General features: G+C 40.6%; 1 protein-coding gene across 2 annotated transcripts in view; it reads right to left on the bottom strand.

Moving 5' to 3' along the window:
- dachd (dachshund d) overlaps positions 1-12500 on the bottom strand; it is a 97909-nt gene that overhangs the window by 27170 nt on the left and 58239 nt on the right. The gene's annotated exons all lie outside the window — the stretch shown is intronic.

The following is a 12500-nucleotide window of genomic DNA, read 5'->3' as shown; positions in this document are numbered from 1 at the left end:
CAGCATATGTGAATAATAGATATTCTTACAATAATTATTATAAAGACGGGAATTATAATAACTATATACATAATGATTCAAAGACCAAAGTTTACACAGTAACAAAGAGTCATCAATTATTTGATAATGAATAAAAAGAGCACATTAAGAAAATTGTCTCAATATTTGTAAAGACAGTGGAAGCACGGGCATCTTGGAGGCTATTACCCAAAAGGCCAGTACAATGTGCTAATGACAAACAAGCAGACTGCAGTACTGCACTGACTTCAGGCTAAATATAGCGGCCCTCAGACCAGACTGGCAATAATGAGCTCTCGAATAGTTCTTTATTCACACAAATGATTATATTACAACATCAGACATATCTTACAAATGTTTTAAATTATTCAATTGCAGCCAATCCTCATATGGTTAATGGGGGAAATTGAAGACATTAGCCGTCTGGAAATGTAAAGAACGCCTAATAAAGATACCGTAGGGGGGTCACAGTTAGTTAGCCTGGGACCATGCTTTCTGATGGTTTAATGAAAACAAGGCAACTTTAAAGGACAGAAGGTCAGAGCTAGGTGTCTGGACCCCTCCTGCCTGACACAGTCCCCCCACCAGTGCCTCCTCTTCTCCCTCTGCTCTTTAGGGACTTTGAACTGCAGGATCAAAACTGACTGGGAACAGTTTGGTCTCATTCCTGCTCCACTCACATGAATTTGCTTTAAAGAAAACCTCACACACACTATTGGATCTGATTGAGCTTGTCTGTTGATTTTTTCACTCACTTTTCCTTTATTCTTTCTCTTGGCAGGCCTGTTCAAGGTAAGAAAAAAAGAAAGAAAGGCAAATACTGAGAGAGAAATCCACCAAACAAGTCCACTCCTCTCTTGTGAGAAAACATCAGTAGCCAAAGGGTAAGGGGATCTACATGGCACTGCCTCTATAGAGAAGGACACTGGTGAAAATGAAAGGACATAAGAAGTACTCCTCTCCATCTTACCAAAAAGAACCATTGATTTCCATAAGAAAGATAGCATGCAGTTTCTCTATGACGACTATCCCCAAACAATATAAAGGCAAAGGAGGGAGATTAAAGAGAGGCGGAGGCCAAAGCAGCACCTTGTATCAGTGGCGCTGCTGTAGCTCGGGTCTGAATCAATTACCACTCAGCGGGCTAAGCTCAATTAAAAAACACCACGGAGGGCTTGATTGCGGGGGTACTTATGGTAGGACAACATGGAGAGGCCTGGGCTACCTATCAGGCTTTCAAGGCCACTCAAGGACCTGTGTAAAGAGACTTTTCTCTGCTTTTCAGGTGGAAACATTACACCCATTCAATCAGCCACTGCATACAGACACACTGACTTAGAGTGCATATGACTGCTTTTCATGTTTTTTCTGATTATGACTTGGTTTGGTGGGATAGTACCTGTGCTAAATATTTATTATAGTTTTACACATGTTAAGTGGCAGTTTGTTGGAATATTTGATAGGAAAACCAAATACCAAAAATTCCATCTAAAATTCAGGGACAATTTATGCGCAAAGAACACAATTCACTGACAGGTTAAACCTTCATTTAACAAAATAAAGGTGTTGTCATTTGTTTTTATTAGTCATAATTACTGTGCATTTTAGATAAGACCTTGTAAAAGTGCATTGTGCAACTTTTCTGTTGGATGGTCCATCAAAAGCTTTTCTCCTTGGAAACATTATTGCTTTGTCTGGAATGTTTCATAATATGGCATTAAACTGTTCCATCTTCCCGAAGACCAAACTTGACCAAGTCAGACCTGTGGAGGGCGACCCCACTCACAGACAGAATGCCTGTTCTTTTAGGTGTTTTTGAGCTAATAAAAAAAAACTCTAATTGAATAAATACAGGGTACAGCTGTTTAATGTAATTCTGTGGAAGATTCCAGGCAGAGCAATGATATACAGTATCCATAGAAACAAGCAGGTAACGGACCCCCAACTAAAAAGTTACACAGTGGACCTTAAACAATATGGTTTTCTAGGAAATACTTATGGAATTACCTATGTTTGTCATATCTGCTGTCAGTGTCCAATCAGAAAGTCAAATTATATAAACCAAAATTACTGGAGCTATTACTAATTACTAGGAAAAAATAATAAATAAATAAATAAATATATATATATATATATATATATATATATATATAAAACACACATACACACACACATACACACATATATATATATATATTTTTTTTTCAGTCCTCAAAAATGTAGTGGAGTAGAAAGTACAGATATCTGCTCTCAGATGTAGTGAAGATGTAGTGATGTAGTGACTTCTAAATCTACTTAAGTAAAGTATAGATACTTCAAATTTATATGTAAGCCCAGTACTTTACTACTTTTACTTTGTTACATTCCACCCCTGACAGACGTAGAGAAAGAAGAAGAACCTGCATGAAAACTTGAGGATTTTTCGCGGTCCTTATGAGGGTTAGTACACCTGACAGACAGCCCGTTGGCATAAAACAGCACTAGCTCTGTTCGCTCCCTAAGAGGTATTAGTCTCGCTTTGGGTGCTTGTCCGGCCCCTTTCATGTCCCTCCGTCTTAAGCGCTGTTCCTCCAATAAAAGCCCATTGAGAGGGCTGCTGGAGAATGTGCCACAGGCTAACAAGTGTCCCACCAAATCCAAGCTCCGCACATCTGAGAGACGCCAGGTGGGACGGATGTTGGTTGTGTCAGGTACAGTGCGGTGTGAAAGACAGGTTTTATGGAGGTGAACAAAGAAAAGGTCATCATTGAACAAAAGTACAAAAAGAAAGGGAAGAAAAAGGTGAAGTGTAAGCCTATAGAGTGTTAATGCATGGATTTCAGCTTCCTGTTATGTGCAACAATTTGAGGATGTTCTAAAACCCACTGATACCTGATCCATGCATGAGTACCAGAAAGATGAAACATTAGTAGTTACTATAGCGAGTAAGAGTTACACAGTCTTAAAACTTCTGAATGGGGAAAAGTCCTCAAAATTTTGGTTCTAAAACCCACAAATTCATCTTCTAATTCAGAGATAAATGGTTTTCTGTCATGCTGTTTCCCAAAATTGTCAAGAAAATGGACACCCACATACTAATAAATACGAAACCTATAATCAAAGCTAGATACTTGGTTGATCAACTCTCAGTAGTGAAACACAGGGCAAATTTGATCCTTTTCTGCATACTTATAAAATGGTTGTGTTCTATATCAAAACTAGCATAATACATCACATTATAATTAGAGATGTAACAATAACCGAAATATTGTGATATCGTATCGTCAAAGTTCTCACAATAATATCGTTGACCATCACAATATATCGAATTACAAGCCTCTTCACTTAAATGAAGAGTTATGGTGCAGTAATAGAAAAAAAAAGGACAGAGGGAACTACATAGACCATGATACTTTGCTCCATTTCAGTGTAGACTACATGAAGAAATAGCAGTTCTAAGCACTTATAACTCTTCTTTATTTGGATTAAGTCTTGTCAAGGCATTTTAAAAGGAAAAAGTAACATTCACAGGTTTGTTAGCCTCCACAAAATATCACAATAAATATCGTACCATGAGATGTATATCGTGAAAATAACTTCCCAAGAGATTTGGATATAATATGAATATTTAATTTTCAATGTAGTAGTAGTAGTAACATATCTAGGTGGAAATTTTAGCATTGTGTCAACACTATGGTATAGTTATTTAGTTAGTATATATAAATGTTTATGAGTGGTGTTGGAAATAAGCAACAAAATGAATACTAAAATCAAACACCAGCTGGAACAGTAGTCAAAGTGAGTAGCTCCTTTAAGCTTAGAGTAACAAGAGCACGAGTCATTAATCACCTGATATTGTGTAGATATTCCAGTGGGCAAACCCTCTGAAACATATTTGTCAGTTTCTGTTTATCTCTAATATGGAAGTTTCGACCTGATGCGAGGTGAATTCCCAGCAGCCCCTCTCTCCCCCTCTCCTGAAGGGCATAAACAACGCATTTGGAGTAATTTACCTGAAGTAAGCCTGGGGGACTCGCAAAGGTGAACTCCTATTTACCATCATTAAAACTACAAATCACTTAATACCAATATAAACAGCTCAGCTATTATGCTGCGCAGTGCTCGGGACTTTACGCATGGATAAGCAAAGATCTGAATCGCGGAGGATGGATTGAATGAATTAAAACAGCCCTCGGTAACAACGTGATTAAAAAGCTGTTACATCAGTGGTTAACAGTAGCTAGCTAAAGGTCTGATACTTGGGAAAAATGATAAAAGCTGGAGTGATTTATTTGCGCGACAAAAATGAAAGGCTGCTGTGATTTGTGCTGCAGTTAATCTTCATCTAAACAGGCTATTCTGGCCATCTCACCCTTTAGAGAAAAACGGGACTAAGACACTCATTGAGAATCGTATAGAAAACAGCAGCGGCCCTTAACTCTGTTGTGGACAGATTTCCCCTGACAAAAATTAAACTAGCTCCTACTTGGCACTTTATTATCTCTTCAACTGAATGATTTATTGTTTGTGGAGCCAAAGAACCAAAGCGAGCAGGGAAGATTACATTTCCAGGCAAAGCTCAAGCTCGATCTGGTGTTTTTTTCTGCTTCTGTCCAGGAAAAAAGCTCACGACAAACAATAATGTCAGCTGTAATTGATCGGAGGTCGCCTGGCTCGGGCCCGCAGTAAAAAGGCGACTATTTAAGCGACAATCGGCCCGGGCTCTCCTTCAGACGCTGGCTAATGAAGCTGTCTGTCTGGGCTATTTACCTTCTCTTAAATGGAAGGCAGAGATGTACTGTAAGAGACAGGGGCTGCAGAGGATGTGCTGTGAAATAAGACCTGCACACATGCTCCAGGAATGTATAATTGGTTGGTGCGGCCGAACGCTGGGATCTGGTGCTAATTAAATGACTTGTTTAAAGCCTATCTGTCTTTGTTTTGGAGGCTACGGCACAATGTGGGTGAACGCTGTTGTCAAACAAACATTCAGAGTTATTTGAATTGGACAAGACAAAGGGCTGATTTGCTCCTCGCTAAGCCTTTCATGGCGGGGAGATGTTGTTTTACCCTCCTCTGATCTGTCAAACTGAACAGGACCATGCAGTCAAGCAGCTAACCGGAATGAGTCAACACAAAAGAGTTTTTTCTCCTAATTGTGCTTGTAAAAATGGCCTTGTTGAAAGACAAATATACAATGTTTAAAGAAGAATTCTACTGATCCTATCCTGTCTTTAAGCACAGAACTCAGTGTAAGCTGTTTACATTGTTTTGTAATTCATTGGTAAATACTTTTTTCTGCTAAGCCACCATAAGAGTTTAATTTTATATTTCATAAAAAGTTAAAATTTAGGAAAAGAATGTGAATCAACGTACACAAAAAATAAAAATACTTTACATAAAAAAACAAAGTCAAAGCATCTTTCATTTAGTTTACTCTTTAAATTACACTCTGCAGTCTATAATTCAAAATGGCACACAATCTTTCACAGCACCGCAGTACCAAAACAGAGATCTAAATCCAGACAAACACTGAGTCACTACACAAAACAACCTGCGTCTTTTCTACCTAATAGCTCTTGTAAAATGGCCCCCATGTTGCTTATGCATTTTTTTCAACAGAGGTGAGACACACATGGTGGTTCCTTTGTTGTGGTTTGCATCCAGGATTTGCGCACCGGTTCCAAAAGGAAATGAAGGCTTGTGAAAAAGTGTCTGTCATGCAGTGAGACATTTAGGGTTTACTCTATAGCTATTTATCTTTACTGTACTAACTGTTAATCTTTCCTAATATGGGCGAGGTGGAGGAAGTGCTATAGCCATGAGATCAAACATGGGACTCCATAAATATGTAGTCTGGAGTATACTGGTGCCATTTTTACATAGGCCGCCGCTGAAATAGCTCACACACTTAATAATATAAGCAACCCAAAACACGCAGATGGCAAGTTCAGTCAAGGCTGGAGAGTGCTGTTTCTCATTAAAACAAGGGGGAGAGGGGAAGGTATGGGAGCTTTGATGTAGCCACCCGCAGCCCCCTCAGTGTCATTGAATGCAACTTTGAAGGCTTTTGTTAATGTTTATAATAAAGTAAACATCTTGGCTTTGTTAAATACCTGCTCACGTATGCAGACACGAGTGAACAAAACGACACATAAAAAGAATACATCTTGCACTAACAAGCAGAGGAAAACATGAAAACATACAGACAATTATGTACATATATAGGAGGGGTACGCACACATGTACCGCAAACACATGCACACAATATGCTCGACAGTCTCACCAGCGCCAATGATTGGATACATTTCAATCTAAATTACATCAACAAACACAATGTGTTTAGTACACTGGGATAAAGAGATACACTTTCCAATGATTCAGGTGGGCACGACTTCCTGCCAAGACGCCTAATGTAATGCAATATAAGAGAATCTATGATAAGAAAACATTTTGAGTTTGATGAGGTAACATAATTGCTTTTCTGCACAAACCACTGGAGTGTAACATGTGGTAAGAATTATCAACAAGACAGACAGAGGTGTTGGTCCTTAAAGTGGATCAAATCTAAAGCAGGCATCTTTTTATAAGGTAATTTAAAATCTTTGGCTCTAATGGCACACATTCCTTATGAAAATTGAAAAATCAATCATCCTGGTGACAGATCTGTTGTGGTGAAAAAGTTCATCCTGTCTGTGAAGCAAAAATGCGAAACACGACTCTGCCCCACCTAGCGTCTCACTACAGCCCCGAGTGCTACTTTTAAGCTGTCTATTTGTCTCTTTGCTGAAAATGTTAACGAACAGTGTAATAATCAAGCCATATGCTTGCATGTGGCAAATCTCATTACAGTAAATGACCTTTACCAGGCAATGCCAACATGGGCGTGCATCATAGCACCGAGAGTTACAGAGCGGAGACAATGGTGGGCTTTGGTTAACGCTGCCGTGCACAGCTCCGGGTGGCCAGCCTGCCGGGCCTTCAGGACACATTAGCACACACGCCTGGATCGCCTCGTTTGGGTCGGAACCAGCCTCACTTTACATTTGTCACACTTCACTTTTGATAAACGCACATCATTGGCCTAAGTGCACAGCAGCATCCGCTTACCGCCTGGATCCAGAGAGCTCCAAGAGGAGAGATATTACCAGCAGCTGTTACTACTGCGGCTGCAATATATTCAAGCCCAATCAATAAAGCTTCTACAGACAGTGACACCCAAGCAGACAGAGGAATCATTTTCATCTGATACTTAGCAAAGGCTCCCCTTTTAAAAAGATTGCTTTCAGTCAATGACAACCAGTTGTCATTTGACTAAGGCTCCTGAAATGAAATATATTGACGAGTGTTATCAATCACAGCCCACTCTGCCGTCATAAGGCTTTGATGGAGGTGGGGGCTGGGGGATCGGTTTGCATGTGGTCATCAGATCATCTATTTTAATTACTAAATTAGCATCTTTACCTTCTGTTCTCTCACTTCCCCAGTTATAATCAGTCCATACAAAGCAGGAATGCAGTGTGCCATTTACAGTTGCAGTGCTAATGATTTCAACGTATGCCTACCTATATATTTTTATCTGTGAAAATTCTACCAGAAACACCTGTAATTACATGACCACAGAACAAAATACCATTATAATGATGCTACGCGCAGATCATATTTTTACTCTTTGTAGATAAAAACACTGAGCTAGTCTTGACATTGCTCAAAACTGCTTTTCCTATTCCCCGTCTCGGTTCAGTGTGAGTATGATGTTGAGGATGCCATGCATTCTCTACACCTGATAGCTCTATTTTGGATAAGGGTCCCCATATCATAATCGAAAAGAAACACCTTTTTGGCATTTGAGTGCTTGCATGGCACAGCACCAGCGATTTCTACCATTTGGAACACGACTGATTGCGACGTAATGGAACATCTCATAGTATAATCAACACAGAATATGCCATTATTATGCTCTTGTTACAGTGTTGTCATTACAGTCTGATTGTGTACACAGTGATATTATTATTCTATGCTAATACATCCTCTTAGATATAATCAGACTGAATGAGAGCGCGTGATATTCAGCCGCTAATGTATGTTTAAATGGTCTGTTTTTTGTATACAATTACGCATATGCACAGTCCCCATTTCCCTGCAACCTGCAAGCGAGCCGTCATCACCAAAAAGGTTGGATGTCGTTTATTACACATATCACATTTACACCAAGTGACATTGTCTTTTCAAATTGTGTTGATCTCTTCACTTTCAAAGGTCAACCCCCTTCGTTGTCTAAATTCATGGTGACAGAGAATAGTGAGGAGGGGACAGGCCCAACGCGTGCATCACCCCGACATCAAAGCGTTCCAAATTAATCTATCCAATTAATGAAGAATGAGGACTAATGCTGATGGGGTGTGACAACTCCACCGGTCAGTTGGTTTTATATATATATATATATATCTACGGATTATATGTAGGCCTACTGTACACTTTGGACGAGTGAAGGTATAAGCAATATACCTAAGGTAATAAGTACAGTATGGAGAGGTGTGTGTTTTTAAAGAGGTTTTGTTGACCACTGTAAACCTTATATTAGGGCACAAACATGGACACTATTGATAATCTAAGTCCAGGTAGATATACAAAATGGTATAAATAGTTCTCATGTAGGCAGGCTGGTGCCACATAGTGCCACCACTCAATTTCATTTCTCTCCAGCGACTAGGTCGGGAATCAGAATACATTAGACAGTTCACAAAAACCCTGGAAGTGCGAGTTTGGGGCACCAGCCAATCAGTGAAGAGCCATATATTCTGTGTTGGCAACGATTCTGGAGATCAAGGATTTAAAGCCGGAACAAAGAGAATGTTTGGTGAATTTTCTCAAGGGGAAAGACGTTATTGCCCTTCTTCTTACGAGATTTGGGAAAAGCTTAATATACCAGTTAGCCCCGTTAGCGGCACATTACGTACGTCATGACCAGATAGCAGTGATTGTTTAAATGAAAAAAAAGTACTCGCCTACCGTGGAGTGAATGAATTCTAATGCTGTGAGGTTAGATGTTTTCTACAAAGTGAGACCGGCTGATGAATCAGGCTAGTTCTCGTGGGCTGCTATAACAATAAATCAAGTATTTTTTGGTGTCTTTTACTAAAATATTTTGTGACAGTGCTACAATTTTGATGTTTGTTCAGAGAAAGGGAACTTGTTTATGCAGTACATTTTACATACTCAGAGTAATTGGTTTATTCCATCTGACTTTGCACAGGTAGTGGTTTAACAAAAAATACAGTAGTTGAAAGTATCCGTTTCTTAAATCTAGTGATATATTGCACAAAACCATGTGCAACATATTGATTATCATATATGTGTTGCCATATTCTGATAATATCACTCGGTGAGCCATGTCTTAAGTATTGTATCAAATCATGAGCAATTTGATTCCCAGTCCTAATATAAGGTTATGGAATTTTTTTGTTAATTGAATTTTTTTTTCATTGATAGCCTTTACCTTTATAAAATGTTGTGTTCGACATATTGACACATCTCCCTAGCACCATCATAGTCTGTCTTCTTCTACTGGGGCGCTGTCACTCAAAGATGAGAGAACTTGATATGGATCATTACGGAAATAATGTTTAATCAATCCCTCCTGTTAATTTAATCTATTTCTGCAGTTGTGTTTTGTAGCTACATCAGTGTGCCACATAATTTCCCAATCATGCATATTCAAGTGTTACGCTGATGCTTAACAGCCGACACAACTGGAATTAAAAGGAGGCCATTAGACTTCATTAAAAGGAGAAATAATTATCAGGTTTATCTTTTGAAATGTCTATTAAAATGTGTGTGTCGTTCCTCACTTATCTGTCACCTGGCTCCCTTGAGTCTGCTGCACTAATAGAGAGATGGTGAGGGCCAATGCCTCAAGAGACACACAGACAGACCCATCAAAATGGAGGGGATTCACCATTCTCCTCACTCATTTGTTGCGTATTTTACAACAACTGCTGCTGTTTCAGATCTAAAGTGGCCAATGTTTGACCACAGGTTGGAAGGACTAAACCAACATCATAAAAGTTGACATAAATGCATAAATCAAATCATGTGCAGTGCCCTAAAAGCTGTTATAATATGCTCGTGAAATGAATTCTATTCAGCCTATGGCTACAATCTAGTCCCTCTCAAGAGCTTGGGCTGACAAAAGCTCCCACAAGAGAGCTGCAGAAGAAGATGGATGAAGTTGCCCCTAGACACTCATATCAGGTCAGTGTGTGCTTTATCCCCTAATGGTTAAGGTTAGGATTGAGGAGGGCTGATACTAGATCTGAGCCCCAGGGCCATTGTTCAGTCTGAGGAGCAGGAAGTAGCCACTCTCCTCCATCATGGCCCACATTTAGCACTGCATGGAGCCACCAGCACTACACAGTGAGCAGGTTGGTTCACATGGCTAGAAGATGTCCTTCCACCCAGAGCTTTATTATTAGAAAGGACATAAACAGACTAATTAAATGGCAGCAGAGGAGCTGGGCTGACAGCTGCCACTGAGAGTGTGACTAAAGCCATCCTTATCAAAGTGCAGGAGTTTCTACTTTGTCTTCACACGCACAACTGTTTAAGAGTTACCTCTTTGCCTTCTTTACAAAACACATACTTTATGGGTGTGTGCCATTGTGTGTCATGTTTTTCCATGAAAGCTGCTGTTGTAATATCTTATTTATCATTGTAGAGCAGAGCACATTGACTCGCTGATATGATCCAAAATGGTACAAATGCTATCCAGCAGAGCAGTAAACACTACAGTAATTAGTGCATGGTCTCCAGGCTGACTCCACTCAGCTCTGCAGCAGGGCCAAGCGTGGACCCCATATCGAGAGGAGCCTAGTTATGCATTGATCTCAGAAAATTAAGGCTAACTGCCCCAGATTGCGGCGTCTTGATGTACCTTCTGGATGAGCCATGTACCACAGTGCTTTTGTTTGTAGAGTAAACAGGATGATTTGAACCTGGTGTGCTTTAAAATGAATACATTTTGAATAATTAATAGCCCCCCTTATAGCGCTGTTATCTGTGTCGACCGCAAACGTAAAACCACTGATGATGAGAAAATATGGTTTTAACAAGTCAATAACGGTGAGTGCAACAGGAACAGCCTAATCAATGCAGCTGCAACGTTTGCAAACAAGGACTTGAATTATAACGCCAATAATTGATCCCTTCCATTTTTTGCACTCTCCTTGGTGTGATGTCATTGCTTATTGATTGCTTCCTGCCAGTGAAGGATGATGGGAACTTTTTAGTTTTTTTCTGGCGACTTTTGCCCCTCACTCCTCCTGTTCGCTTCCACCTCTTCCCTTTCTTTCCCCCATCATCTTCCTCCCCCTCCAATTGAAATTTGCAAGCTGTAGCACCAGCTTAACCAAAAAGGATTAAGTCCCATACCCAACTGAGAACACAGATAATGCTCAGTAATTGGTAAAAAATGAAGATGAATGGGACAGCTAGATAAGGACCAATTAGCTGCTGGGAGTGTACAGCTGTGGTCTCCTCACAGAGCGCTCTCAGGGGCCAAGGCCCCCTCTTTCTCTTCGTCTTTCGCACGCAAACGAGCGAGCACACGTGCACGCTCGCTGCACACCTCCATATTTAATATACTCACAAACATACACAGGCGGGGGCGGAGCTAGCACAAATTAGCCTGATGACCCTCAGAAGGAAAAGAATGATGCTTCCTCATCATCTCACCCAAAACCACATCTTCTGAATGTGGGCCAGGCCAGTCTCCTGGTACCTGTCACCATCCAGAGCGTGAAATGGACAGGTGCACTGGGTGTAGCGCCCCCTGCTGCTGTAGCAGACTGTAAACTATCCAACATAAAAGTATTTTCAGGTTTTGAAACAGTTCTCAGCTTACATGCAGACATTTTAGTACATGAAGTCACCAAGTTCACCGCAACAGTTGTGTCCTGTCAAATGCGGTGGTGTCTGCCGCGGCTGTGTTTGGTGGGGCAGTCGTGGCATCATCTGGCTGATGACAGTGGAATTCCCATATCTAATTACAAAAAGGATTTCAGCTCCATTAGAGTTGGGTGGCGCAGAGTCACATGAGTGGCAGGGCAGCAACCAGTGACCAAAGACAAACGGAAAAAGAAAAGCCCTTATCTTCTCACTGCACTCTCTTTCCCAACCTCTAACGTGTGATATTTTAGCTTTTCTCTGGCTAAGAAAGCAATTCCTTCTCTTGAAATTGGCAGGTGTTTGTTAGTGGGCAGCTGACAATATTTTCTCTTCCAGTAATGAAGGTTGTGTGTGGGGTCAGTGCACAGGGAGGGGGTGGTGCGCTGTTTATCCCCCTCAAGGCCCTGAGCCACACGTGTTTTGCTTGGTCTGTGATCTGTAATTGTGGCATTTCCTGAGAGGCGCAGCAACAATCCACAGAGCTTTGAGTGGGCTCCCTCTGCCCAGCTCAGGGAGTGTGTGAGACCCAATCAAAGAAACTAGGCACCCACACACAC

The sequence above is a fragment of the Boleophthalmus pectinirostris genome, unplaced genomic scaffold (assembly GCF_026225935.1).
Source record: "Boleophthalmus pectinirostris isolate CB_2022bp ecotype Guang Dong unplaced genomic scaffold, ASM2622593v1 HiC_scaffold_1, whole genome shotgun sequence".
In the NCBI taxonomy this organism is placed as follows: Eukaryota; Metazoa; Chordata; class Actinopteri; order Gobiiformes; family Gobiidae; genus Boleophthalmus; species Boleophthalmus pectinirostris.
This window is presented reverse-complemented; position numbering and strand designations above follow the sequence as displayed.